Raw genomic sequence first — 26,308 nt, forward strand, 5'->3', positions numbered from 1 at the left:
TAAGGTCCTATAGTCCAAGTTCTATTCACTGAAACTGTGTCCAGAGATTCCCACTGGTCAGTTTTGTAAATATGGGTCCTGGCAGTCCAGTGTAGGCCTCTTTCAAATACTGCTCCATCCCCTCCTCACCCTTTCTCACACTCTCTCTGTCAGGTGCATTAACCGCGGTTAGAGTTAAGAGCAACGTAGCCTATGCAGAGGACAGGCTTATTTTACCACAAGTCAAGAGGGGAGGGGAGGAAAATAGGAGAAGTGTGGACCCACCTGCCACTGATTATCCTCCGAGTTAGAGGGTTTAGTCTTGACCTCTGAACTTCAGAGCTGCCCCACACCACTAATCTGTTAATTAACCGAGAAATACCCTGGAAAAACTTTGAACAGCCATTGTGCATATGCGTGTGTGTATTTAAGTGTGTAAAAAAGGAAGAGAGAGCAACAGAGAAGGAGAGAGAGCCGAGCACAGTGTGGCATGTGCTAACTGTGGGCGTAGCTGGCAAATTCTCTCACTGCTGTTTTACTGGATAAGTAGGACACATCAGTCTTTTTTCTTTCTTTCTTTCTTTTTGTTGTCTGTATCTGTGTGTGTTGCCAGGTTATGGACACCTCCATCCCTTCAGCTTGATAGCACTTCATTTGATTGTACGCAAGACCTCAAGAAGTATCTACAGGGCATTTATAGACTGCATTTTTTTCTGTGACTTACTTTTTGATATATATTACTTATACAACTATACAACTATTATCTTTACATTTTGTAATACATTTGTTACTATGTTTTTATGCATATATACCAAGCTTGAATTTATGTAGGTTGGGATCACATGAAGGTCTTAATGATAAATCTGAGCAGCTACAAGACAAAAAAAAAAAAAATCACCATGTGATATTTTCTAATGTTTGATATATTATTGTGATAATCTCTTTGGATGCTTAAATTATTCAAACTACACAACACAAGATTAAGTGTTCATTAAGCAATTGAGCATAAACTGACAGGTAGTGTACTGACTTGCATAAAACAGTGATAAACCCAGAAAAGTGAAAAGGTTAGTTTATCCTTCATCCCCCCCAAATAGGATATAGATATATATATGTGTGTGTGTGTGTGTGTGTGTGTGTGTGTGTGTGTGTGTGTGTGTGTGTGTGTGTGTGTGTGTGTGTGTGTGTGTAAGGATGAAGGGTATGTTACAAGTTATGTTTATGTCTGACATATTTTCCAACACTGCAACAGCATATTTCTTATGAGTCCCAGTGGGTCTGTCATTCGACTGTGCATGACACAATAAAAAACATCACTAACTAGCTATAAAGTGCAGCAGGACATAAATAAAACAGCATCTATTAATTCATTTGCAAATGTGAACCAAAATCTGAACCTTCCAGCTGTGTTCCTTTTCACCTGTCCTCATAAAAAAGCCGATATTTAACTGAATTTTACACAATAATGCATTTTATTTATATATCTAGATATATATATATCATGCGATAAACATAGTAGTCCTGCTGTAAACAGTCAAAGGTGGCTTTGCTGGTGTGGATGCTTATAAGTAGGGCAACAAAGTCAATTAGTTCTGTGTTTATTAGTATGTGACAGGTGCTGGGTCATGCAGATTAACTCACAACCCTTGGAGGGATGGGACAACAATAATGGTGAAACATGCCCGTCCGACCAGAAAGTAAAGGTAGCAAAAGGAACATAGCAAAGCCTGCTCAATTAATTATGGGGATTAATGAAGTTCTGCTTGATTAAATGTCAATGGCATAAAAAACGCCTATTTTGTCTCCCCAATGTGACATAATGGACACTCTTACATAAATAATGGAATCCTTCATGGTTATGGAAACTAACCCATTATATGTTATAAACCACTCCTCCTCCTGAACACTCAATCGATTAATTAAAGCTATTGCCCTTGATTATCCAATCACAGGATTCATAAAGGTTTGACCTCTAACCTTCAACCTTCCCTGACTGGAAGACTATTGATTGAGGTGAATGGTTTATTTTCAGCTACTGGAACAAGAATGACTTTAAAAAGAATAGCTGGCAGACTTTCTTTTCATTGACTTCCGAGAACTGTTGTGGCTATTGTTTTTGTACTAAGGTTGAATGAATGGCCGAAACATCAACTGCACCCATTTAGACAACTATTACATTAAATTATTGTCAAAACGAAGTGAGGGATCAATAACAGGCACTCTTTTCTAAAAGTCATTGATGCAAAAAGTACCAATCCTGTGTTTCCAACAAAATAATACCTGGTGTTTTAATTTAATAAATAAGTTTGGTTTATTTTACTCTGTGTTTTGCATTGCTTTTATAGTATGTCCACTGTATTGCTTTGTGCCAGTTTAGTAGCTAATAACACATCTGATGTTTGTAACTGCAATTACAATTTTATACACATAAAAAAAAATCTGTTCTTCACATCATCCTGACATGAGGCCGCTCGCGACTCAGTGAGGCATAATAAGCTTGGTCAAGATATGGTCAGCCGCAGATTGTCAGTTTCATGGAAACACTGAGGTTGAATCAATAACCTGATCTGGGTTTGTTCACACATCCTTTAAATCAAAATGTGATACACAAGCATTAAATGAGCTCAGCAGGAGTGTATAATTAAAATAAACCTCATATGTGATGAACTTCCATTTATATTAGTCACATGCATGTTTCTCTGAACTAAGTGTAATTATTCATTATCACCATGAGATCCAACTGTAAACAGCACGAACATGTTAATATTTAAACAACCAAAGTCATGACACAAACTCAAAACGTAACTAGATTTGGCCGTCCAAATATCAACTTTTGGGTAGATGGTTTACTAAAGGTCACATGTATCTGCTTTTTTTAAATTTTATTTTAGATCATATCCACCAGGGTGACTAAAATATTAGTTCTACTGCACCAACCCCAAATGGTTTAGAACAGCAAGGATTTGTGTGAACAAAAATCCCCCTGGCAGAATTCGAAACACCACTGATGTGTCAACATATCAAATAACCATTGTGAAATGCCATGGCTGTATTCATTCCTTGTTTTGGTGCTTGTTGAACACGGTGGCGTGGGATTGCTCTCCCTCACCCTGTGGTCTGTCCTCTAGGACGCAAGGAATATAAGTCACTCACTGCACATCAGGCTTTTCCCCCAGGGGCCCTAGCACTGGCAGAGGCAGGTTAACAAACTGTAAAAGCTTCAACTGAGCAGCACACAAACTGTTTTCTCTCCACAAAGGGATTGGCTCCAACAAATGTGATAAGCCTATAATGAGATAGCTGATCTCGGTAGTAAAGAAGAAAAGAAAAGAAAAATGTTTCCCCTCTCCAGTCAGTGGCTATTAGAGTCAGTGAGAGTAAAAAGGGGAAGCTTCCCCATTTTCTTGGAAGCCCTTGGAGGTTGGCCAACATGACAATGCTGGTCAATTAATTGGTGAAAAGTGAAAATCCAATTAATGTGTATCAAGCTGGCAGTTTTGCATGATGATGGCTCATTAGGAGTCCAAGCTGAGGGTGGAGGAGCAGAGAGGTGGAGGGGCTTAAACCCCACTCATTAAAGCTCTGTCTTTCTCAGTGGGGTTTTAGAGACTGACTTATTTATGCAACAGGTTCTAAACACAACCCCAATGTAACGCTCATTTACTAGATTTGAAAGTGCTGAATTCCTAAATGGCATGGGTGGGGATTCTTTGCTTGTTGACATAGCTTCTGTACTTACACGGCCTATATTCATACAGGTGGCAACTCACAATAAACAATTTAAATGCACACACAACGTAATGGTTTAAACAACAACAAGAACAAAAATTGCAAATATTGCATAACTTTTTCAATTTATCCCCTTTTTCAAGCAGTAGTTATACAGAAACCAGTATATACAGCAAATGTACTAAACACACTTATCTACACTCTCATTATAATTTGGTGTTTTTTCTGAACATGTTTTTTAGTCTTTGTTTGTTTAGCAATATCTATCCTAACTTTAGAAGCCGTTTACACTGTGGCCTGAAGCTTTTATTTTCTATGTCAGCCCAGCTTTCAGCTCTCTCTAAAATCTGTCCTGTGTTAACAAGAATAGTAAATTAAATATGTAACATCAGTAACATCCACTACAGTTCAATTCTATAACAGTTACGCACAAGGGGTGGTGCTGAAATACTCTAAAGTAGGTTTTGGCCTCATCAGTGCATCGTAAAATAAGATGATGATGCTCTCACTGCTATTTCTGAACTTCACTATATACTGACAAAATAAAGAATGTGCTCCCATACCGCTGCAGCCAACCCGTGTTTGTGTAGCCTCGGCCTCTATGTGTAAGATTAATACTCTTGCCACACTCTCATAGAATAATGTCACTTTAATCTTGTTTGGGGCGAAATTCGAAGTGGAGTGTGTCTACTTGTTTCCTGAGATTACTTCATCTTTCTTTCGGCAGCAGTGTGTGACTCTGCCGCCTGCTGTCCCCTGGCGTTGGATGTCCCATTACCCTTCACACGCTGCAACTTTCTGCTGTTTGCACAACACTGGCCACAGGACCCAACAGGAGGCCAGTATACTATTGATGTTTTTAGTTTTTCTTTACTAGTGCCAAGCTCTTTTTTTAGTTGGGCTGCTATAGAGGACGATCGCCAGTAGCTGAGACGCTGTGAAAATTTCAGCTGCTTTAAAGTGTTTCACATGTCAAATAATGTTATGTACCGGCTGTTTCTCCTAAAAATTGCATTCCCATCCAAATAAACTGCACTTCTAATAATAGTTAATGTCAATTTTCTAATCAAGCTTCTAACTTGCAGTAGATTGGGAAAGAGTGTAATTTAATCCTAAATCCTCTTTTTCTAAACCTAACCAAACAACAAATAAAAAAAATGTTCTTTCACGTTTCCAGGTCAAGGTTGGGAGAGGGATTGGAGCCTATCCCAACGGTCAAAGGGCAAAAGGCAAAATACAAAATGGCCCTTCAATGCAGGCCAGTGAATCGAAGGGCCAAAACCAAAAAGTATGTGGAAAAATTCAGGAAAGTCCAAGTTTTCCCCGCTCTTTTTCTTTCCTTCTTTCTTTCTCCCTTTTCTTTTCCCCAGTCAAGTCTGTCCCATGTTCAGCAAATGAAAATAAATAAACAATAAAAGGAAAGGTGAATCAAATAGACCAATACGGCAAGGCTGGGATGGTCCATTTATTTTTTTTTTTTTTTTTGCCTGTCCCGTTGGGCATCTTTCTTTGCCTTTAGACAACAATTCTGATGGCAAAAGAGCCAAACGGGACAGGCAAAAAAAAAAAAAAAAAAAAAGGAAAGTCCAAGTCTAGTCTTCTGAGTTAAAGTGTTGTAGCATTTGCCTTTCCTGCCACAGCAACCACCTTAAGTGAAGCTTGTCTGTTTTTAATCAGAATGTCTTTGTGTGTTGAAAAAATAAGTAAGCTACCCTGGAACCTTAGCGGAGAATGTTGGGATGTATTTTCATGGGGACAGGGCTGCATATGCTGCTCTTGTTGTCTGTAACAGGAAACATGTTTACCAGGCACAATAGTGAAGCTGTTAAGCAGTGATTAAACTCTGTTGCAGACACGGACAGCTAGAGACACCACGGCCAAGTAGTCATTCCTGTTATACGTCTTTGAAGCACACCTGAAGGGCTCATGTGTAGCTGGTGCATTGTAATATAGAGCCTCTGTGGATGAGTCTGCACAGTCCCACACACACACAACAAAGGGCAGGCATGCAAATGTCTGCTCAGCGCCTTGCGCCCGCCGTCTGATGATGAACTTTACGTCACTTAGACTCGAGTGGACCCAGCTGATCACAGAACTACAACACTGGCGTTACTGTTTTCATTTTGTGAGTGTATATGTTTGTTATCATGGCAGAAAGTGAGAGACATCCACCATAGAGGGAGGTGTGGCAGGTGTATATTTTTGGATTATAGCAGCATAGGTTATAGAAACATTGCGGACTACAGACTTTACACAGACTTTACAAGTAACTGCATCAGTACAAAATCACACAAATGACACTTTTTTATTTTTGAAGTAAATACAGGTGTATGGTTGCAGCTGATGTGATGCTGTTGCAAGATGGTCATGACTCTACTTGCTTTCTGTTTCATACACTAGTAACATTAAACTGAAATTGTGCTAAATATCAAGAAAAGTATTGTGTAACTTTCAAACTGTACAGTTTAAATAACATTTGCTAAACTTATTTTTCCAGTGACTGAAGAACAAACATCTTTGAAACTTATACCTTTAACTTTTTAAGGCAACCCAGGAAAACAGTGAAAAAGCCAGTGTACAGGTATACGGAGCCACAAGGTTTCTTTTTCTGATTCTGAGCCCATTTGCCATTCAGTAACATGTATTTGTGTACTCTTCATTAGTAACTTACAGTAAATATGTTCATTCCTTCCTATTATGTTGACCCCGCATTCTGAATGAATGAGCTACACTGAGTCAGCTATAAATCTCTAATGAGACTCAATGTAAACAAGACAATACAAACCACATAAATTCTTTACGCTACAATCAAGCATTTCCACCTTTTACAAACAGACACAAAACAACCTCTGGTCCAATGGTTACAATTAAGATGTTTATTGAATGTTTATGGTCTCCCATGTAATTACCGTGTTTTCAACCTGCTCTTTAAAAACTGTAAATAATTCATTTGTCTTGACTAATACACAGTAGGTCCAAATGTATTTAGATAATTAAATGTTTAATATTCTTGTTAGTGAATATGAGTTACGATTTATGCCAGCAAATGGACAATGCTGGTATCGCCACAGCTTCTTTATGTCTGAGGCAAAGAAACACACTTTGTATGGTAAGCATTGTGCTGTTTGGAGAAGCAGTGTGTTTTTCCCCTCACTTCCTAATAATCTATTCTGTTCAGCCAGCTGCATACATTGACAAATGTTTCCAGCATTAGGTATTTACCCGGTGAAAGGTAATAGATGCAAGGGTTTAAAAATGCCTGATGCAAGAAACAGCAGGCACAATGGCAAAAAATATCACAACAGGAAGCATTTGTCTTTCCTTTGCAACAGTCTATTTGCAAAAGACGACTTTAAAAAAAATTATATTACAAAAGCAAAGAAAGAAGAACATCATATAAAATACTTGCACAAAGCTTTGTTTTGCTTTTTCCCCCTTCTAATTTCAATTGATTTTATTTTTTTCACATTTTATGACATTTACAAAAGTGTGCACTGTTTTATTTAAATTCAGTATCTGACAGTATAGAATAGACAGTATCTATTGTGTCCTATAAGGGAAGAAGACTCTACATAGAGAAATGCTCAGTGTTTTTTTTTTTTATCGCAAGCTGCTCTGTGGTTCTCTTTGACAAACAAGCTAATACACTGCCACACGTAAAGTGAAACACATCATCTCAATAGTTAAGTTTTTCCTAATCTGTTGACTGTGATTTAGTTGGTTTGTTGTAATTTTTTTTTTCTTTTACATCTCTTTCTTTCTGGTTTATATTTGTGCACCTTGTTCCTGGGAGTTAATGAAAGCTGTGACGGTGCATTAATGAGGCTGCTTATTTCAACTGTATTCCACTTCCTCCATTTACCTCCTTCACCTCATTCTCCCAGTCCACATTTCCTTTGCAGCTCATGCATACTCTGTGTCATGCTGTTGCCACTTCTTTACATTTTTATTTCATATCTTCCTGAATAATCTCCACATTTACTGCCTCTGACTCATGTTGCATTCTATAACATGAAACAATCTCACTAATAGTGTTAGCAACATAAATAAATATGATGCTGAATAATGTAATGAAAATAGCTGTCAGTGTTTAAGATGCTCACAATGAGATTTCTGATCATCTATGTGTCTTCTGGCTTACCGTTTATATAATGTGCACTATGTGCTATATTAATATATCATTGACTATTACAAAGGGAGGATTGCCATTGTTCCATCTTTCTCAGTATACTGTACACACACACTAGTGGAGAAACAAAAGGTGTGTATCATGCATTTATATTAACATTATATTCAGAGTGTTTGATTAGATGTTGTCTAAATGCTGCCTTAAAACACTTGAAACAAGTACATTTAATAATGTCACGTGCTACTATCTATCAATGTCATATGTTTTAAAGATTATAATAACTAAGAAGCTAAAAGTAAAAAGCATTCAAAATAAATGTCTCAACAATAAGAGATTTCTTCAAATGCACAAACTCTGCTAACAAGGATAAACACAGTTACTGAATTAAGAATGAAAGAATCTGTTGGTGTCGTGTGCTCGTACTCTCAGCCTGCTGGGATTAATGAATAACCTCAGTAAGAAACGCCTCTGTTCTTAGGCAAGGCAAAATGACCACAGGCAGCCAAAGAATTTGGCGGTCAGTAACTGTAGCTGTTTCCCATACATATATTATTATAGCAATAGCAGCAGTGGTGATTGAATTTCTGACCTTTTGTTGAAATGGAAAGGGGGAGAGAGGGAGCGCATTTCAATTTTTGTTGTGTCATTCATGTCTTAAAATAACTACAGGGATGAAAGATCGTGGCTTGATTCAATTACAGTGCTTTGTAAAGGCTAAAGATTACTGTATTCTACATGGAACCTCACTTGTATCTGAGATAAATATAGATGCCGATTTCACACACATGCAGTGGAGTAAAATAGGTTAAGTGAACACTCTTGCTCTTTGGAGCTACTTTGAAGTCTAGAAGTTTTAAATTACAGTATATACTCCCACTCCACAGCTAGGGGGGAAAAATGAAACAACACAGTTTTTTCACCCATAAATAAATCCAACACATGGCTCAGCCACTGACATTAAAGCGTGATGATAGAATGGACCATAAGTCCGAACATTTTGACGACGACAAACCTGACACTCTTAACACTCACCATACAATCCACCCAACACTGGAAAAAGCAGAAGCCCCAAACCAGAAAAGTTTGGCATTAGAACCTGGCTGGACAACTTTGCCAATCAATAGCAAAGTTCACATTAAAAACTGCTGACAGCTGGGGGAGAGAGTTCCCACTTTCATCTAGCGCTGGCCCTCTAGCTAACCTCACCGTCACCCTCTCCCTTTGCAGACCTCTTTATTAATCTATGTCGCATCCCACAGCCTGACCCAAAATACTGCCACATTCTGTTTATCAACAAAGCTTTGTAAATATATATACAGACTATATATAGTCTATAAAACAAAATACTTCACAAAGATGCTTAATTTGATAGCCTTGAACCAAGGACCCTCCAGTTCTACAGAAGAGAGCCCACCCAGCAGCTGTGTCACCATATCAACCTGTTTACTGAAAGGACAATGAGCCCTCTGAATGAAGCTTGTGTGTGTATGACAGAAAAAAGAAGATTTGTTTTCCATTTAAACTTACCTTACTTGTTCTTCCTGTAAACCTCAGTTTAGTTCTTAGCTGGAGACCAGAATATAGAGATAAATACATATAAATAAACTCACTATGATGACTAATGAATAAATACTTTGACTTTAATAGTTGAACCGATTGAACTTTGGTCCTTTGTTCCTTTTTGTTGTATTCATGATCATGAAAAAAAAACAGAGGGCCCTACTTGACAGTCTTTGCTCAAAGATGAGCTACCTTGAGTTAACACAGGTCTCTGCTGCCCCTTAGGGGTGGAAGGCAAAAAGAGAATTTAAGGACTTCGATTAACAACCAGGGAAGCGCAGAACCAAAATTGTTTTTATGTTGCTACGCTGATTAAATTTCACTTTGAGTAAACTTCAGATCTTTTCGCTCGGGTGAGTGAGGTGTTGGGTGTGAGCATGGCAGGTCTAATCACGTTGATGCTGCTGAACCTCGGCTTTAGTTTGCTGTCTCTCTACCAAACCATGTCAGGGCTAGGGGCAAAGCATTTCTAACATAATCCAGTAAAAGGAGATGTCTGACATAGGAAGTGCTGTAATTGTTGCAATTTCCCTTAGTGGACAAAGTAGTCTCTGATGTACAACAACAAAATTATTATATTTCTCATCCTGTGTATGCACACACTGATTTTCGTAACAACTGAGAGGCCCTGGAGATCAGACTCAAATGGTGCATCGTCACAACTGTGCATATCAAACCAAACACATAATAGAAGAGTCTGCGATCATAGACTGAATCAATGGCTGCTCATCAGAAATTGTTCTTGGCAGGACTGAAAGGAGCTCATGTAGTTCTAATTTTAACTATGAAAAGATGACAGTGTTGAATGCCTGAATGTCACAGAACACCCAACTGGATTTCAGATACTAAGGCAACCACAAGGGTTTTGCTTTCTGTGTTTTGTGGGTCTGGATGAGATCTGCAACAAAGTGGAACTATCTTTTTGGAGAGAATGGATTGGTGAAACCAGTACTGCACACACTTTTCTTGTATGTTAGCAACAGCAGCCCTCTGAGTATTAGCATATGAGTCTCCTAAACCTGGGTCCAATATGCTAGTGTTTAGACAATGTCTGTGCTGTTTGGGATCTCACATGTGTTCTCATGCACAGTGTGCCGACAGGACCACAGAAAAGGTTTACAGCTGAAAGCCTGGAGCCATGGCGTGATTATTTCCTGAAGAAAAGGTAGTTTGTCCAAGTAAAATGAAGGTTGGCCTACTAGTGTGACTTTGGATTTCTGAAGGAATAATTTATGAGAGAGCTTAAAAGACATTAACCTCCAATTAGGTGCTGTAGTTACAGTATTATGAATGACATAATGGACATAGGTGATCAATGGGCCTTTCATTTTGCCTTTCCAAATTATGTAAGATGATAACACGGTAGTTGTGCTATTTAACGCCGGGGATGGTGACCAAATGGAAGGTCAAGAGGAAGTATATGCAGGGTCATTATATTCTGGTTTTAAGTTGCTTTTTGTGAGTATTAGTACATGCACTTAACCTTCAATCCCTGGGCATAGCCCCTTTGGGCTTGTTACCTAAGAAATATGTCTCCTCTTTTCTCTCCTCAGAGAGGTTCCCATGAAACTTGTCAAGAAGACAATGTAGAGGGAAGTAAGAGATAAAGTTGCAAGGCTTTCTTTCTGTGCAGTGTTTATTTGCTGTGTCAAAAATTGAGAGATTACACCATTTCTATGCAGCAAGGGAAGAATCTGGTCAAGCATTTCCTCGGGCTAAAACCTTCATTTGGAGAGGCAGAGGAGGATTACTGACACCTGCATTTAGAACAAAAATTTGGCCCATTGGCTTTGAGTAGGCAGTCATCATCAATCATTTATTTTAAGTGTGGAGAGGCCATTTCCACTGTAGAGGCTTTATTTTGGGCTGGCATGGTGGAGTCCGCAAGGCAATTAATAAATCTTTTTAAAGAGTTTTTGCAGGATTCCTTTTACTGTCAAAACACTGCAATAAACATGTTATTGAAGATTATTTAAAATCTCAGCTTGATTGTAAGCATTTATTCAAAGTAGATTAATTCATAGGTTAAAATTCATATAATAAAGCAGATTTTTGTTGATAGATGCCAGGTAGTGTTAAGTTTGTATGTCATTTACCACACTCGTGCATACACTGTGCAGCTTTCAAACACATACTGGCATATATTTGATTAACACATGTAGACTGATTCTTATTAGTTGTTGCCTGTCCTGTGTATTGAATCTAAATGCCCACTCTGAGGCAGCAGGGATGGTAACACTAACCCTCATGCTGTCAGCAGTGTGATTGATCACCAGCAGATAAACATCAGATCACTGAGAGAACAGGACAGACATTGATCCCCAGAGGAAGAGAGGACTTGTCACACATCAGCATACACAAACCTCTGTCAAACATCTGTCAAAATACCACAACGAGGACGACAGAGAACTGTACCTGTGTGACTAACATGAGAACCCACGGATGCTGTCAGCTGTTTGGGATGCTGGTTGATGACCAAAAAGTATAACTCCTCACTATACCCCAAACATTATTCTGATTAGAGAGTTGTATTTTTTTAATACCTCACATGCAGAATTAGACAAATAGAGAGTGAGGATACTTTCTAATTTTATCCTGCAGAATAATAGGGGAAACCTCTTCTTGCCCTTAGGCACACAAAACAACAGAAGAGCATGACACATTTCCTGTGTTGTTCATTTCAGCTGCCATAAAGAATCCCCTGTGGCAGTACTGTCCCAAACAGAACACAAAACAAAGCAGGAAATGTGTGTTTTCACTAAATGTCAGTCCCGACTGGTCACATGAAAGTCTTTCACCTGGCTGGGCCCTGAATATGTTTTTCCCGTCATTAGCAACAGACCTCATGCAATGCCATACTTAAGAACAGAAGAAAGAGGGCAAGAAAATCAATGAGAAGTGAATGGTCAGTGCGACAAAAGGGGGCCAGCCTTGCGTTGACAGGAAGAAAAGCATTAGCGCCCTTTATGTGCATGGTGGCGGATTTCCGTGTGCTACACTGTCAGTGTACTTTCCCCTTAATTAAAACAGTCACAAGTTTCATTGAGCGGTGAATCAAAGGGTGGCTACGCCATAAAGCAGATTCAACTCTGTAACCCTGTGTGTGTGTGTCTCTGTGTGTGTGTGTGTAGAGTTTGGGAATCAAACTAAAGCACACAGAGTGACTAGGATGAAGGGGATTTAAGCTGTGCTTATTCCCATGGTCAGTCACTCAGAATTGGTCATTACTGTCCTGCTTGGAGATGAAAACACAGCGATTAAGAATTACTTGCCCATTTCTAAACATCCCCCTCAAAGACAAGAACAATGTTAGGTTCCTTTGACCTGTTTTCTTGGCAGTTCTTTAGTCAAATAATATAGTTGGGTGTATAAGCTGCACATGAAGATAGATAGATAGATAGATAGATAGATAGATAGATAGATAGATAGATAGATAGATAGATAGATAGATAGATAGATAGATAGATAGATAGATAGATAGATAGATAGATAGATAGATAGATAGATAGATAGATAGATAGATAGATAGATAGATAGATAGATAGATAGATAGATAGATAGATAGAACATTTGAATCAACCAAAGCCAATAACTCATTAGAAGTACTAAGTGTGGTTACACAGGTAGGACATTTCTCTTAAACCAACCCCAGAAAGGTCAGGTTGACACTAACATTCAACAGTGAATAGGGTAAAACAACACGACTGAATGAGCAGACTCAATTGAGGGAAGGGAAAATGCTGGCCCTGTTTTAGCCAGTGATGGTGAATTGTCATACGCAGCTGACCCGCACCATTTCATTTCCTTGACAGTGGAGGGGCAAACCTGCAAGCCCCCAATCATACCCTCATCAATTATAAATCATCTAGTAGTTGGATAATTAAAAATGCAACATTATTTTTTTCACTTGAGACAAGGCCTCTAGGATTGTTAAAGAAGGGTGGGATTCCCCTCTCATGTTCTCTCCATCCCACAGTTGGAAAGAACCAAGAGTATGAATTATGTAGGAAGGATACATAATGGCAGAAATTGCTAATCATAACGTATGCAACTCAAGAAGGTTGGACTGGCAGGCTGATTGACAGAGGGGTGCAAAGGAGATGGTACAGGATAAGGTAACAGTGAGAATCTCCAGAATGGATTTGCTTTGGGCTAGCCTTGATGGGGAAGACCCATCACTCAGGGTGTGCTGAGTAGTACTAAACAATGATGGCACTTGGGGTTTGGACAAATGGGAGACTTGAGACTTAAAGAGGACTTAAAATGACTGATGGGATAGAAAAATATCATATATTTAATTTTAAATTTCTTCAAACTTGTGATTTGATGTCATGATGTCATCTTGTCTTGCAGAATAGTTGTAATAACTAAAAATGACAAATTTATCACCTGGATCTGCTTTGCTGAGCTTTATGATAGTTTTAAACTATGCCTAGTTTGTTAGCTGTTCTGCCAGTAACTCCGTGCCTTTGCATCTTATTCAGCCTCGATAAGTTAATAAATACAACATAGTCTACTTTATTTGCTAAGTATCAAATTGCAGGGAAGCATGCTTAACAACAAAGCTGGTGAACACTGTGGTGCTTTCAGCAATTAAAGAGCCAGAGATTTCCCCTTGGGAGGTCATAAAGAGACCAAAAGAAAGGCTAAAAGAGTAAACATTGTACTTCAAGATGTGGCAAATGACAGCCACATGACCGTCAGCATTGCTCTGTCACTTCTCCTTGTGTAAATTACCAAATCTTTGAAAAGAATTTGTTATATCAGTTGAAAAGATGATGATTTGTCAATGTTTTGTTTGCAACTTGTTTCCCCTGCCCCCAAGTGGCTGGACTTATTTCTTAATTTATTTGTTTTTGGCTTAATTAGAAACATTACCAGCTGTTACCAAAACCCCAAAAAACCTGTACTGGGGATTTAAAATCGTAAATATGGCGCTGACAACTTATTATCCAATTATGTGCTGTTACAGGTTTGTCTCTGTACAACACAAAGACAGGATAAAGACAAGGTGGTTTGTTAAGCTGCAAAAATGAAAACCTGTAATGAAGAGAATGGGACAAGTGCAAAATATGAATCAAGCGTACTCTGCTAATCAAGGTTCTATATACATTTTTGCTCTCTAATGGAAGAAAATGGGGTTATTTGGTTGTGAGCATTTGTGCCATTTGTTGCCAGTCCTCCCTGTCACAATGATGGAGTGCCTGTCTGACAGGTGCTGTGATTTCCCTGACCCCATTGTATTCAAACAACACAGACTCCTCACACAGGAAGAGCAGAAGAAACAATACAGGTGAGTCTGGAAGAATTCCCCCTGAGGGCCTGTCCACCTGACAGTTAAAAGGTAGAGGTGTGTGTGTGTGTGTGTGTGTGTGTGTGTGTGTGTGTGTGTGTGTGTGTGTGTGTGTGTGTGTGTGTGTGTGTGTGTGTGTGTGTGTGTGTGTGTGTGAGCCTTCACACTCAGCAGCCTCAACAAAATAACAAAACATAAGACCCGACTTTTTAAAGGTGTCTTGAAATCCGTTTCCCTTCTGTGACTCCCGTGACGGTTCTAACTCATCTTTATCAGAAGTAGAAGTGCTGTACAACGACAACCTCATGAGGGACTGCTCTATACCGTCCCAGATTATAAGGGGACATGTGTGTTAAACTCAACCCTGCCTGCCCGTCATTATTTGCGGATTAGTGCTGGCCTGCACCCTCTTTGATGTGGACATGTTTCACACTTCCATGCCACTGAGCTCCAGGGATAAGGTGAAGGGAACAGAAAGCCCAACAATGGATTGAGAAAGAGAAGCAGGCATAAGCAGGAGCCTTCTTCTGCTTGTTTCGAAGCAGCAGGAAAACTTCCGTCTAATGAGGAAGATAATGCGTCACAACAATTACAGCTGTACGGATGAGCAGTCACCAGAAAGAGGCCCCACAGACATGCAAATGCAAATATGCCCACATGCATAATAACGCATACATATATGCATTTCCACACTGCTCACACACATATTGTACAGTCGTATGACACCGACACACACACACACAGAGTCCCATACAGGAGACGCACGTTGATCCTTTGGGGTCTACTGCCCTCTGCAGGACTAAAGCAAAACAGCAGAATTTTATAATATTGTTATGGATTCAAATTTTGGGGATGGATACAAGAGGAAAAACCAAAATAACCACACTGGTCCGGCCGGGTTGAGTCAAACGATGATTTTAATGATCACACGCATGGGAGATGGACACTGTACGCAGACAGCATCAGATCTCAAAATGGTGGAGCATTGATCAAACTCTTATAGCCTCTAGTGGCCCCCACCTTATCATACAAGCCTAAACATTCACATTCTTTCTCTCACAAGCTACGACCTTGGCTCCCTGTTTATCTGCTCCTGCTGAGATGGGGCAGAAAACTCCAGTATGTTCTGTTCTCTTCTAATCAGACAAACAAGGCAATGACTTTCTGCGAACAGTATTTCTTATAACTCAGCAGTATAATGCATCATAAAACAATATCATTCATTCACAATAAATCAGCAGTCTAATGTAATGCAAATCAGTTTAACAAATGCAATAGTTATCACCTTCTTCTAATTCAGGAGAATAATGCAAACTAAAACTACATAATAATTCACAATCTTTAATTAGGGGTCTACCATGGCATAAAATAATATTATAATCTCACACTCCCCCTGTTGAGCTCTTTAGAATAAAGAGCTCACCTACACCCTGTAATCCAGTGTGGCCTGGTTCATTTCTTCTCACTCCAGAGCGTTCTCACTCCCGAGGCGTAACATGTCGACGTTTTGTCTCGTCCCGCGGCGTTCCTGAGGAACGTGAAAGGAGACCTTCGGCGTTCTTATGATACGCGGCAGGTTATGGCTGGAATCCAGTGCAATCACGCTCCCGCGGTAATAGACGTTCCAGCCCTGTATTCCAGCCCTAAACCTAACCTTAACCAGGACTTTAATGATGTTAAATAGCGCGTTTCTAAGCGATTTGAAGAAAAAGAGCGAACATGTGTAGATTCAGTCTCTTTTGCGAGATCCCGAGTTAGTTTTGCGAGATCTCGCAAAAGTCCGTCTTAATTTTTTTTTCTCCCATGTCCCCTGCGGGGCTCCGTACAATGCTCCATCCTTATTTGGTTTGCGACATTATGTTTATCTAGAACTCCACTCTGTCTCTAAATGTTTGTAGAATTTTTCATATTTGGGGTCAAATTTTAAGAATTTGACCATACGTGAAATTTATTGTGTTATCACCCCCTTCGGGGCTTACTTTTCCCAGTTTTGATGATATTCCTCCCTATTCTTTGCAAGTGCCCCCTTTTGGTGGCGAGAAACTGTTGGTGTGGTCAAGTGGGTGCTGTAAAAACAAAAGCTCAGGACAGAACAGTTATCAGTCATGTACTTACATACAAAATTAGCATATATTGAATTTCATATTGATCCTCTGAGTGTAATGGTACATTTTAATTTGAATTTATCAAAGATAAACACAATAATTTTTCTTTGTTTTGCTCTTGTTCTTGTGCAGCACCACCTCCTATCACATGCCCCTGTCGGTTATATCTCTACTTTTCTGAATTATTGACTATTTCAATGAAAGCACCCAAAAGACGGGGACCAGTGTTTATTATTACATATCTCCATTTTGAATGTGACAAGCCTAGATTTTAATAGAGTTTTTTGGCCTTTTTTTTCCCTCTATAAAAGTTAATTGACTCTTTACAGTGGCCTGCTATGGTTAATAATAACATGTTCAGTCATGAGTGAAATCAACCCTCTTCTTCCCTTTAGCATTTAACATTCCCAACAATATACTGTGATACATTAATCGAAACAAAGCTACTAAAACACACTTTTCTTAATGCAAACATCAGTAACTCAAAATTAGCAACCAAAGGGTTAAGTCTGCAGTTCACACTCCTGTGAAGCTACAGCCTCCTCCTTCAGTCCCTGTCATCCTTCTGTTCTTGCAAAAACAAAACAAAGCAAGACAAAACATCCACCCTTCTTTTACAGGCTGGGTGAATTGTCTGTGGACATCTACTAATCCTAAAGTCAGTACCGTTTTTTTTGTCTCAGTATCAAGTCAGTTAAAACTTTTAGTCGTCAGTCCATCACAGTCCAGTTACATGCATACATCCACACACATTCATACCAGAAGTTGCTGATAATGGAGTCTCACGCGCAACCTAGTTGAGCCTCCATCACCAGCAAGATGACGTCATCATTTTAAAGGAAAACAGTTCCTCGTTTTTTGGACTGGATTGACTCGCTGCAATCCTTTTAGGCTCAGGACTTCTCATGTGATCAATGTCCCATATAAGTGAATCTCTTCCAAGCCCATTATAATCATGGAGAAAAATACTTTGCGACTGTTTCCAGTAAGAATATTTTATAGCGCTTTAAAGTTCTATCTCTCAGGCCTGGATTAAAGAGCTGATTTGTTAAATCAGGAACTCACAAAATACCAAAATATCACCACCGGTGGATCACACCTCTCAGATGTTCTTATTTCAGTGCACTGTAACAAAAGCAAAAACAAACGTAACCAATAAAATACTCATATAATAACAAATACTGGGGCCCATTGCATGTCCAAGCATAAAACCATCTTTCTCTCTCTTAGAGAAAGAAAACAATCCAAACCTCACTGATAAAATCAACCTAGTGTTAAGCAAAACCCAAAAATCAACCAAAACTTCACCAGAAGGTTTTTCTCCCTCCCGGGACAATATTGTGTAGGAATACAGGTACCGTAACTCCTTTTTGCACTAAAAAAAACATGTTGGATTTACTTGATTCAATAGTGGACACTGGTTGCACACAAATGTTTTGCTTTGGCAGAAACTTAAACACCTGAGTTAAATCAACACAACCTTTTCATATTCAGTAAACCTGTGCATGTTGTGTTCATAAAACACGATTGAAACATGTTCAGATGGAGTAAGTTGAGCTCTTGGAATATTTTAATCCTTCACAATTCTGTCAGTTTATTTCAACACTATTCAATAACTTTTATGCATGTATGCCAACAATGTAGGAAATACAGGAAAGCTATGATTTCCTGTATTTGAGGCAGAATTCTTTTGTTCTTGCCCTTGACAGGTTAATCCACAATAAATAGCAATAGCATGCATGGGGTGTGTGTGTCGTTGTCTGCCTCTTATAACTCCACTGATTTTCCTGTAGTTTGAAATCTTATGCGGTGTTGTGAATTCTGTGAGTTCAGCAACTAACCACTCTTATTAGATTATATCTGTTAGGAGGTGGTGGGTAGGTGTACTGTTGTTGTTTGGGTTTTGTTTTCCTTTTGGTTATAGGTAGGCGAGGCGGGGCTTGATGGCATTCCAACACACCTGCGACGCATCGGACGTCATCAGTGAGCGCTTTTAGGGAGCAGAGTCACGGACGTCTGGTGTCGGAGTATTATCGCTGTCACAAGTGGTAACGAGTTAGCACAGGCTGCATCTGTTGATTTTACGCTGTGGAGCTGTATGTTTTAAAGGATCCACGTTTCGCCTACTTTTCTTTGTCTTAGCCTGTTCCATCGCCTGCCCGCCTACCTAGGATTTTGTGTTGGCTATTCTGGATCCGCGACGGAGTGCTACGTACCATCAGGCGGCGATCACCGCAGCGGCTGTGGTTTGGGTGGTCAAGTAAGCTCTCCAACTCTCTCCGTCCACTTGTGTTTAACGTTCGGCTATCAACGGTATGCCATAAACCCTGTTTTGTTCCCTGTTGTCAGGTAGCTCCGGTGCGTCTGCTACCTACCTGTATGCTTCGGCTCCATCTCATCGCCTCGGTGTTTTCCTGCTGGCACATTTTTATTTATCACTGTATATAGCCCCTTTCCCTTGTAAATATTCCCCCTTACTTGTGTATATATGAAACTTGCATCACCAACTATTCTGCGTCCGTGTGTGTTTCTGCCACGTAATCCATCTGTGTAATCCAGCTAACCTAACAGAATACTCCGACCATTTTTGATGGATTCGGCAGAACACACAGGTCCCGCGTCCGGCGATTTACTCCAGAAACACGAGGAGTCTTTGTCTAGTTTGTCTCGGCAGTTGGCGGCGTCCGAGCAATGGGCAGGCCGAGTTAATGAGACCCTGTCGGCCATTCAAGAGACTTTGGCTCGGCTAGTTCCTCCTACTGCTCCCGTTGTTCCTGCTCCCCCGCCCGTACCGTCTGCCTCACTGAGTGTGGGCTCTGTTCGTGACCCCGCTCCCCCGGCTCTGGTGCCTTTTACGGGAGAGTTGGGCCGTTGCGGGGGTTTTTTGATTCAGGTTTCTTTGCTTTTTCAGCGTTATCCCCAAGCGTTTTCCAATGATGCTGTTAAGATTTCTCATGTTATCGGTGCCCTTCGTGATCGTGCTTTGGACTGGGCCGAGGCTTATCTCGCTTTGCATCCCGTGGAGACTGTCACGTATGAGCAGTTTGTTCAGGATTTTAAGGCGGTTTTTCACCACCCCCTGCGCTCGGATGAGGCCGCGCGGCAACCGCACGGGCTCCGCCAAGGGGGCCGGTCGGTTTTTCTATTGATTTCCGGGTTAAAGCCGCGGAGACGGGGTGGGGTGAGGACGCGTTGCGCGGGGCTTTCGTCATTGGATTGGACGATCGCATGAAGGATGAGCTCGCCACTCGTGACGAACCGGAGAGTTTCGAGGCTCTACTTAATCTGGCTATTCGTATCGATAATCGCCTTCGCGAGCGTGAGTGGGAGAGGGGTGGCCGGGTCTGTGCTGGAAGTGCTGAGCGCGCCGCGGTGCGCACAATATTCCGTCCTCCTCCTCCCGGTCCAGCCCGCGCACGGTCTCCTCCGGCGTCCGCCGCTGAGGAGCCTATGCAGTTGGGTCGTACACGGCTGACGCTGGAGGAGCGTCGGAGGCGGTTTGAGGGACGGTTGTGTTTGTATTGTGGCCAGTCGGGCCATTTTGTGTCCACCTGCCCGTTGCGGTCAAAAGGCGGTGCCCACCAGTAACTGTGGGGGTACTGGTGGGTGGCACTTCCTCTCTTTCCCAAATTCCCCGCATGCAACTTCCTGCTGTCGTGAATGCCGCGTCTGGCGCTTTCTCTACTAACGCGCTTTTGGATTCTGGCGCTGAGCAGAATTTTATTGACGGCGGTCTAACGAGGCGCCTCGGGATTAAGACTATACCCTTGCGGGTTCCCGTCTCTGTTGTGGCTCTCACCGGTCAGTTACTGCCCTCCGTCACTCATGAGACTGAACCGGTTTCGTTGATTCTTTCTGGCAATCATCGTGAGGTTCTTCGTTTTTTTGTTTTTTCCTCCCCGGAGTCTCCCATTGTTTTAGGTTATCCGTGGTTCGAGCGTCATAATCCTCATATCAATTGGTCCTCCCGTCGCATTGAGAGTTGGAGTAGCCACTGCTTGTCTCACTGTTTACAGTCTGCTCTTCCGCCTTCGCCTGTCTGCTTGTCTAAGCTGGCGCCCGAGGAGGTGGACCTTTCGTCTGTACCCGAACAATATCATGATCTGTCGGCGGTTTTCAGTAAACGCTGTGCGCTCTCGCTTCCTCCCCATCGCCCTTATGATTGTGGCATTGAACTGTTACCTGGAGCTCCTTTGCCCACCAGCCGGCTGTATAACCTCTCTGGTCCAGAGAAGGCAGCCATGGAGAGGTATATTACGGAGTCACTGGAGGCGGGCCTGATTCGTCCATCATCTTCGCCGTTGGCGGCGGGTTTTTTCTTTGTGGATAAGAAAGATGGATCTCTCCGACCCTGCATTGATTTTCGGGGTCTTAATGACATTACTGTGAAGAACAAATATCCTCTTCCCCTGATCTCTTCTGCTTTTGAACCTTTACAGGACGCGGTCATTTTTACGAAGCTGGACCTTCGCAATGCGTACCATCTGGTGCGCATGCGCCAGGGAGATGAGTGGAAGACGGCCTTTAACACTCACCGTGGACATTACGAATACTTGGTAATGCCTTTTGGTCTGACGAATGCGCCGGCAGTGTTTCAGGCATTGATTAATGATGTGCTTCGGGACTTTTTGAATCGGTGGGTGTTCGTTTACTTGGATGACATCCTTGTTTTTTCGCGGTCGTTTGAGGACCATGTTCAGCAGGTGCGCAGCGTTTTGCAGCGCCTCCTGGAAAACAAACTTTTTGTGAAAGCGGAGAAGTGTGAGTTTCATGCTCATTCTGTGTCGTTCCTGGGCTATGTCTTTGCTAAGGGGCGGGTGGGGCCGGATCCTGGCAAAATCAGGGCGATTGCGGATTGGCCGACTCCTTCCTCGCGCAAACACCTGCAGAGGTTTTTGGGGTTTGCTAATTTTTATCGCCGATTTATTAAGAACTTCAGTCAGATCACCCTTCCGCTCACCCGGCTTACGTCCTCGGCTCGAGTTTTCTGTTGGTCTCCTGAGGCCGAGCAGGCGTTTGCTCGGTTGAAGGAGTTGTTTTGTTCCGCGCCCGTTCTCGCCCACCCGGATGGTGCCAGACAGTTTGTGGTGGAGGTGGATGCTTCTGATGTGGGTGCGGGGGCGGTGTTGTCGCAGCGCTCGCCCGATGATGGCCGTCTCCATCCGTGCGCATTTTTTTCGCGGCGGTTTTCTCCGGCTGAGCGGAACTATGACGTGGGTAATCGTGAGCTGCTGGCGGTTAAGCTGGCTTTGGAGGAGTGGCGTCACTGGTTGGAGGGGGCGGAACAGCCGTTTGTGGTTTGGACGGACCATAGGAACCTCTCTTATATTCGGAGTGCGAAGCGGCTTAACTCCAGGCAGGCCAGGTGGCAGCTGTTTTTTAGCCGGTTCCATTTTACGATCTCGTTTCGCCCGGGTTCTCGCAATGTTAAGCCGGACTCTTTGTCCCGTCAGTTTTCCCCCGCGTCTGAGTCTACGGGGGTGGTTCCGATCATCCCCTCGTTTTGCGTGGTGGGGGCCGTGACATGGGAGATTGAGAGCTTGGTGCGCCAGGCACAGCGGCAGGATCCGGACCCGGGTTCGGGCCCGCAGGGTAAACTGTTTGTTCCGGCGGCCGTGCGCGCGCGTGTCTTGCACTGGGCGCACGCGTCTCGTTTTGCTTGTCATCCTGGCGTGCGTCGTACGGTTTCCCTGCTACGGCGCTCCTTTTGGTGGCCCGCTTTGGCGAGGGATGCCCGCGAGTATGTGCTGGCCTGTGACACTTGTGCGCGCAATAAGAGCCGTCACCTGGCCCCCCCCGGGTTGCTGCATCCCCTGCCTGTCCCTGGTCGACCTTGGTCGCATATTGCAGTTGACTTTGTTACCGGGTTGCCGCGTTCCGCTGGTCACTCGGTGATCCTCACCATTGTGGACAGGTTCTCCAAGGCGGCGCATTTTGTCCCTCTGTCTAAACTTCCTTCTGCCCTGGAGACTGCTCGCGTGCTCGTGGATCATGTTTTTCGGTTACATGGACTTCCTTTGGACATTGTGTCGGACCGGGGGCCTCAGTTTGTTTCTCGGGTGTGGAAGGCTTTTTGTACCGCGTTGGGAGTGGGGGTGAGCCTTTCCTCGGGCTATCACCCACAGTCTAATGGACAGACTGAAAGGGCCAATCAGCAGCTGGAGTCCGCCTTGCGCTGTGTGGCCTCCTCTGACCCCGCTTCCTGGAGTGGTCATCTTGCTTGGATTGAGTATGCTTATAACTCTCTCACCTCGGCAGCTACGGGGTTTTCTCCGTTTGAGGTCTGTCTGGGATATCAGCCGCCGTTGTTTCCTTCTCAGGAGGCGGAGATTGCGGTTCTGGCCGTGCGGGATCATCTACGTCGCAGTCGGAGGATTTGGCGCCGGACCAAGGCGGCGCTGCTCCGGACCGTGTCTCAGACTCGCCGGGCTGCTGATCGGAGGAGAACGCCTGCGCCTCCATACACCGTGGGCCAACAGGTTTGGCTGTCCTCTGCGAATGTTCCTTTGAAGTGCGTGGGCAGGAAGCTTGCCCCTCGCTTCCTGGGTCCTTTCACCATCCAACGCATCATCAATCCTGTTTCTGTGAGGCTGCAACTACCGGCTTCTATGAGGATTCATCCTACGTTCCATGTTTCTCAACTGCAGCCAGTCTCTCACAGCCCACTGTGCCCACCCGTGGAACCTCCTCCGCCCGCCCGGGTGGTGGACGGGGGTCCTGTCTATTCAGTCCGGCGGCTGCTGGATGTGCGCCGTCGTGGCCGAGGTTTCCAGTTTCTGGTGGACTGGGAGGGGTATGGCCCGGAGGAGCGCTCTTGGGTCTCGAGGGCCTTCATTGTGGACCCAGCGCTTATTGTGGATTTTTACAGGAGGCATCCTGACAAGCCTGGAGGACCGCCGGGTGGCGTTCCTTGAGGGGGGGATACTGTTAGGAGGTGGTGGGTAGGTGTACTGTTGTTGTTTGGGTTTTGTTTTCCTTTTGGTTATAGGTAGGCGAGGCGGGGCTTGATGGCATTCCAACACACCTGCGACGCATCGGACGTCATCAGTGAGCGCTTTTAGGGAGCAGAGTCACGGACGTCTGGTGTCGGAGTATTATCGCTGTCACAAGTGGTAACGAGTTAGCACAGGCTGCATCTGTTGATTTTACGCTGTGGAGCTGTATGTTTTAAAGGATCCACGTTTCGCCTACTTTTCTTTGTCTTAGCCTGTTCCATCGCCTGCCCGCCTACCTAGGATTTTGTGTTGGCTATTCTGGATCCGCGACGGAGTGCTACGTACCATCAGGCGGCGATCACCGCAGCGGCTGTGGTTTGGGTGGTCAAGTAAGCTCTCCAACTCTCTCCGTCCACTTGTGTTTAACGTTCGGCTATCAACGGTATGCCATAAACCCTGTTTTGTTCCCTGTTGTCAGGTAGCTCCGGTGCGTCTGCTACCTACCTGTATGCTTCGGCTCCATCTCATCGCCTCGGTGTTTTCCTGCTGGCACATTTTTATTTATCACTGTATATAGCCCCTTTCCCTTGTAAATATTCCCCCTTACTTGTGTATATATAAAACTTGCATCACCAACTATTCTGCGTCCGTGTGTGTTTCTGCCACGTAATCCATCTGTGTAATCCAGCTAACCTAACAATATCGTGTCATCTCAATGAGAACAAATTGAGTTGTTGGATTTCGTACAGATCTTTAAAGCCTGAGGCAGTTGTGTTAAATACACGCGAGATGCTTACGTAAATCCAAGGGCTGGCCCCCTTTTTTTTTTTTTTTTTTTTCAGTGTGTTCCTCCTTCAATTAAATCTCAATCACAAAAATGTGGCGCTCCGAAATAAGGCTCACGCCGTTAATTCATCATTTTCCCTCTGTACCACTGCTCCTTATCAGGCTGTGTGAAGCACAGTAAACAATTCAGTGGAGGCCTTAAGCCATAAACAGACATCACGCACACACATTGTTTTCATAACCAAACTGCCTTAGACCTTGTCCCCTAAATCTACACAAATGCCCTCTGGGTGATATGAAATGTATTTAACCAATAAACAATCAATGGCTTCGTGTTGTTGCAACAGATTCTGTATTTGGATGTTTGTGTGCAGCATTTTGCGTGTCAGCATAAGCATTTGTTAGTAAAGCATTCTTCATTGCATCAGCGTGTGTGTGTATCACTCTTCATTGCACAAGCATGTGCGTGTGTGTGTGGATCACTTCTCAGTGAATTGAATCAGCATTTCGATTTGTGCACGTGTGTGTGTGTCATTTCTCACTCAATCAACGAGTGCATATGTGTTCATATGTGTGTTTCTCTTCATTCTGAGTCAGTGTATGTAGATGTGTGTTTGTGTGTTTGTGTTCATCACTTTCCTGTTCTGGCGTTCTGGGTAAACCATGGCCTGAAGCGTGCCCTGGGGTCCTGCCCTCCTCCATTTCAGTCTGTTTGCATCCATTGGTGCTGCTGCTCAAAGTTCTGTCCATACTGGTTCTGGCCCCAATTGAGGCAGTCCTTTTCTCCAGTGTCCTGCATCTTCTCCTTGTTCCGCTCCTCCTTAACTTGACCCTTTTGCTTCTGTAGCTCCTTCAGGGTTTGCTCCTGCTGTTGGAGCTTTTTCGTCAGGTTTGGCGACCTCCTGCTCCAGCAAGCTCCGGCCTGATATCAAGTCCTGTGTCTGGGACTCCAAGCCTGACTGATGGGTTTGATTATCAGCCAGCTCCTCCTGAGCCATGCTCAGTTTCTGCTCTGATGCCTTGAGCTCTTACTGAGGGCAGAAACCTCAGAGTCTTTTCCGTACAAGTCAGATTGAAGTCCATTGATGTTTCTCTTGCTTTGCTTCCACGGCCTTCTGCAGCTCTGCTGTTCGGCTCTTCTCAGAGGTCAGCTCCTGGCCGAGCCCCGACACCTGTGCCTTCAGCTTATTTTCTTCTGGTGCTTTTGTCCATTCTGAGGTGCCTCCTGACCTCAGTTACTCCTCCTGTCTCTGGCACGCCCTTTTTGCCGCCCGATCATCCGTGTTGATCTGTCACTGTCCTGTACAGTTTTAACGCAGAGTTGCTAAGGTCAGCATTCTTTTGCTCGGCCTCACTTTTCATCTGGGCTTAATGGGCGTCTCGTCACAGCTCTGTCAGCTGAAGCTGTCTGGAAATCTCCCCCGTGTAGTGAAACAGGCCTTGGGTTTAATGCTCTCCGTCTCCGCTGCATGAGATCGTTTTCCTGCAGCAGTGTTGACATTTTCAGGTTGTTGTTGTGGGTCCAGCTGCTGTAGCATTTGGTCAGGGTCACATCAAAGATGGTAGAGGAGAGAGCAAAGATGGTAGGGGAGAGCAGGAGTCCAGGTCAGCCTCGGCTTTCCGGGCCGACAAAGCAGCCTGTAATCAAGCATAAAGAGAAAAAACAAAAACAAAACAAAAACAGACGAACAGGAAAATGATGTTGTGTTGGCTGTGTTATTCAGAGAGGGGAGAAACAACGGGGCCAGGCCCTGTGTCAGCCTTCTCTCCCCCTTTTTTTGTTTTTTCTCAC

The 26,308-nt window shown here is 43.1% G+C and overlaps 3 long non-coding RNA genes across 3 annotated transcripts in view; 2 read left to right on the plus strand and 1 right to left on the minus strand.

The window, feature by feature from the left end:
- Positions 1–26,308, minus strand: part of LOC146655576 (uncharacterized) — a 249,683-nt gene that overhangs the window by 207,185 nt on the left and 16,190 nt on the right. The window lies entirely within an intron of this gene.
- On the plus strand, positions 18,654–19,284 carry LOC146655585 (uncharacterized). Its single transcript, XR_014914255.1, has 3 exons — positions 18,654–18,843; positions 18,938–19,055; positions 19,145–19,284. It is a non-coding gene; the product is annotated as an uncharacterized LOC146655585 (long non-coding RNA).
- LOC146655586 (uncharacterized) lies at positions 23,727–24,361 on the plus strand. Its single transcript, XR_014914254.1, has 3 exons — positions 23,727–23,907; positions 24,002–24,119; positions 24,209–24,361. It is a non-coding gene; the product is annotated as an uncharacterized LOC146655586 (long non-coding RNA).

The sequence above is a fragment of the Rhamphochromis longiceps genome, linkage group LG13 (assembly GCF_057381845.1).
Source record: "Rhamphochromis longiceps isolate RC_006_pf linkage group LG13, R_longiceps_female_GT1.1, whole genome shotgun sequence".
NCBI classification, from domain to species: Eukaryota; Metazoa; Chordata; class Actinopteri; order Cichliformes; family Cichlidae; genus Rhamphochromis; species Rhamphochromis longiceps.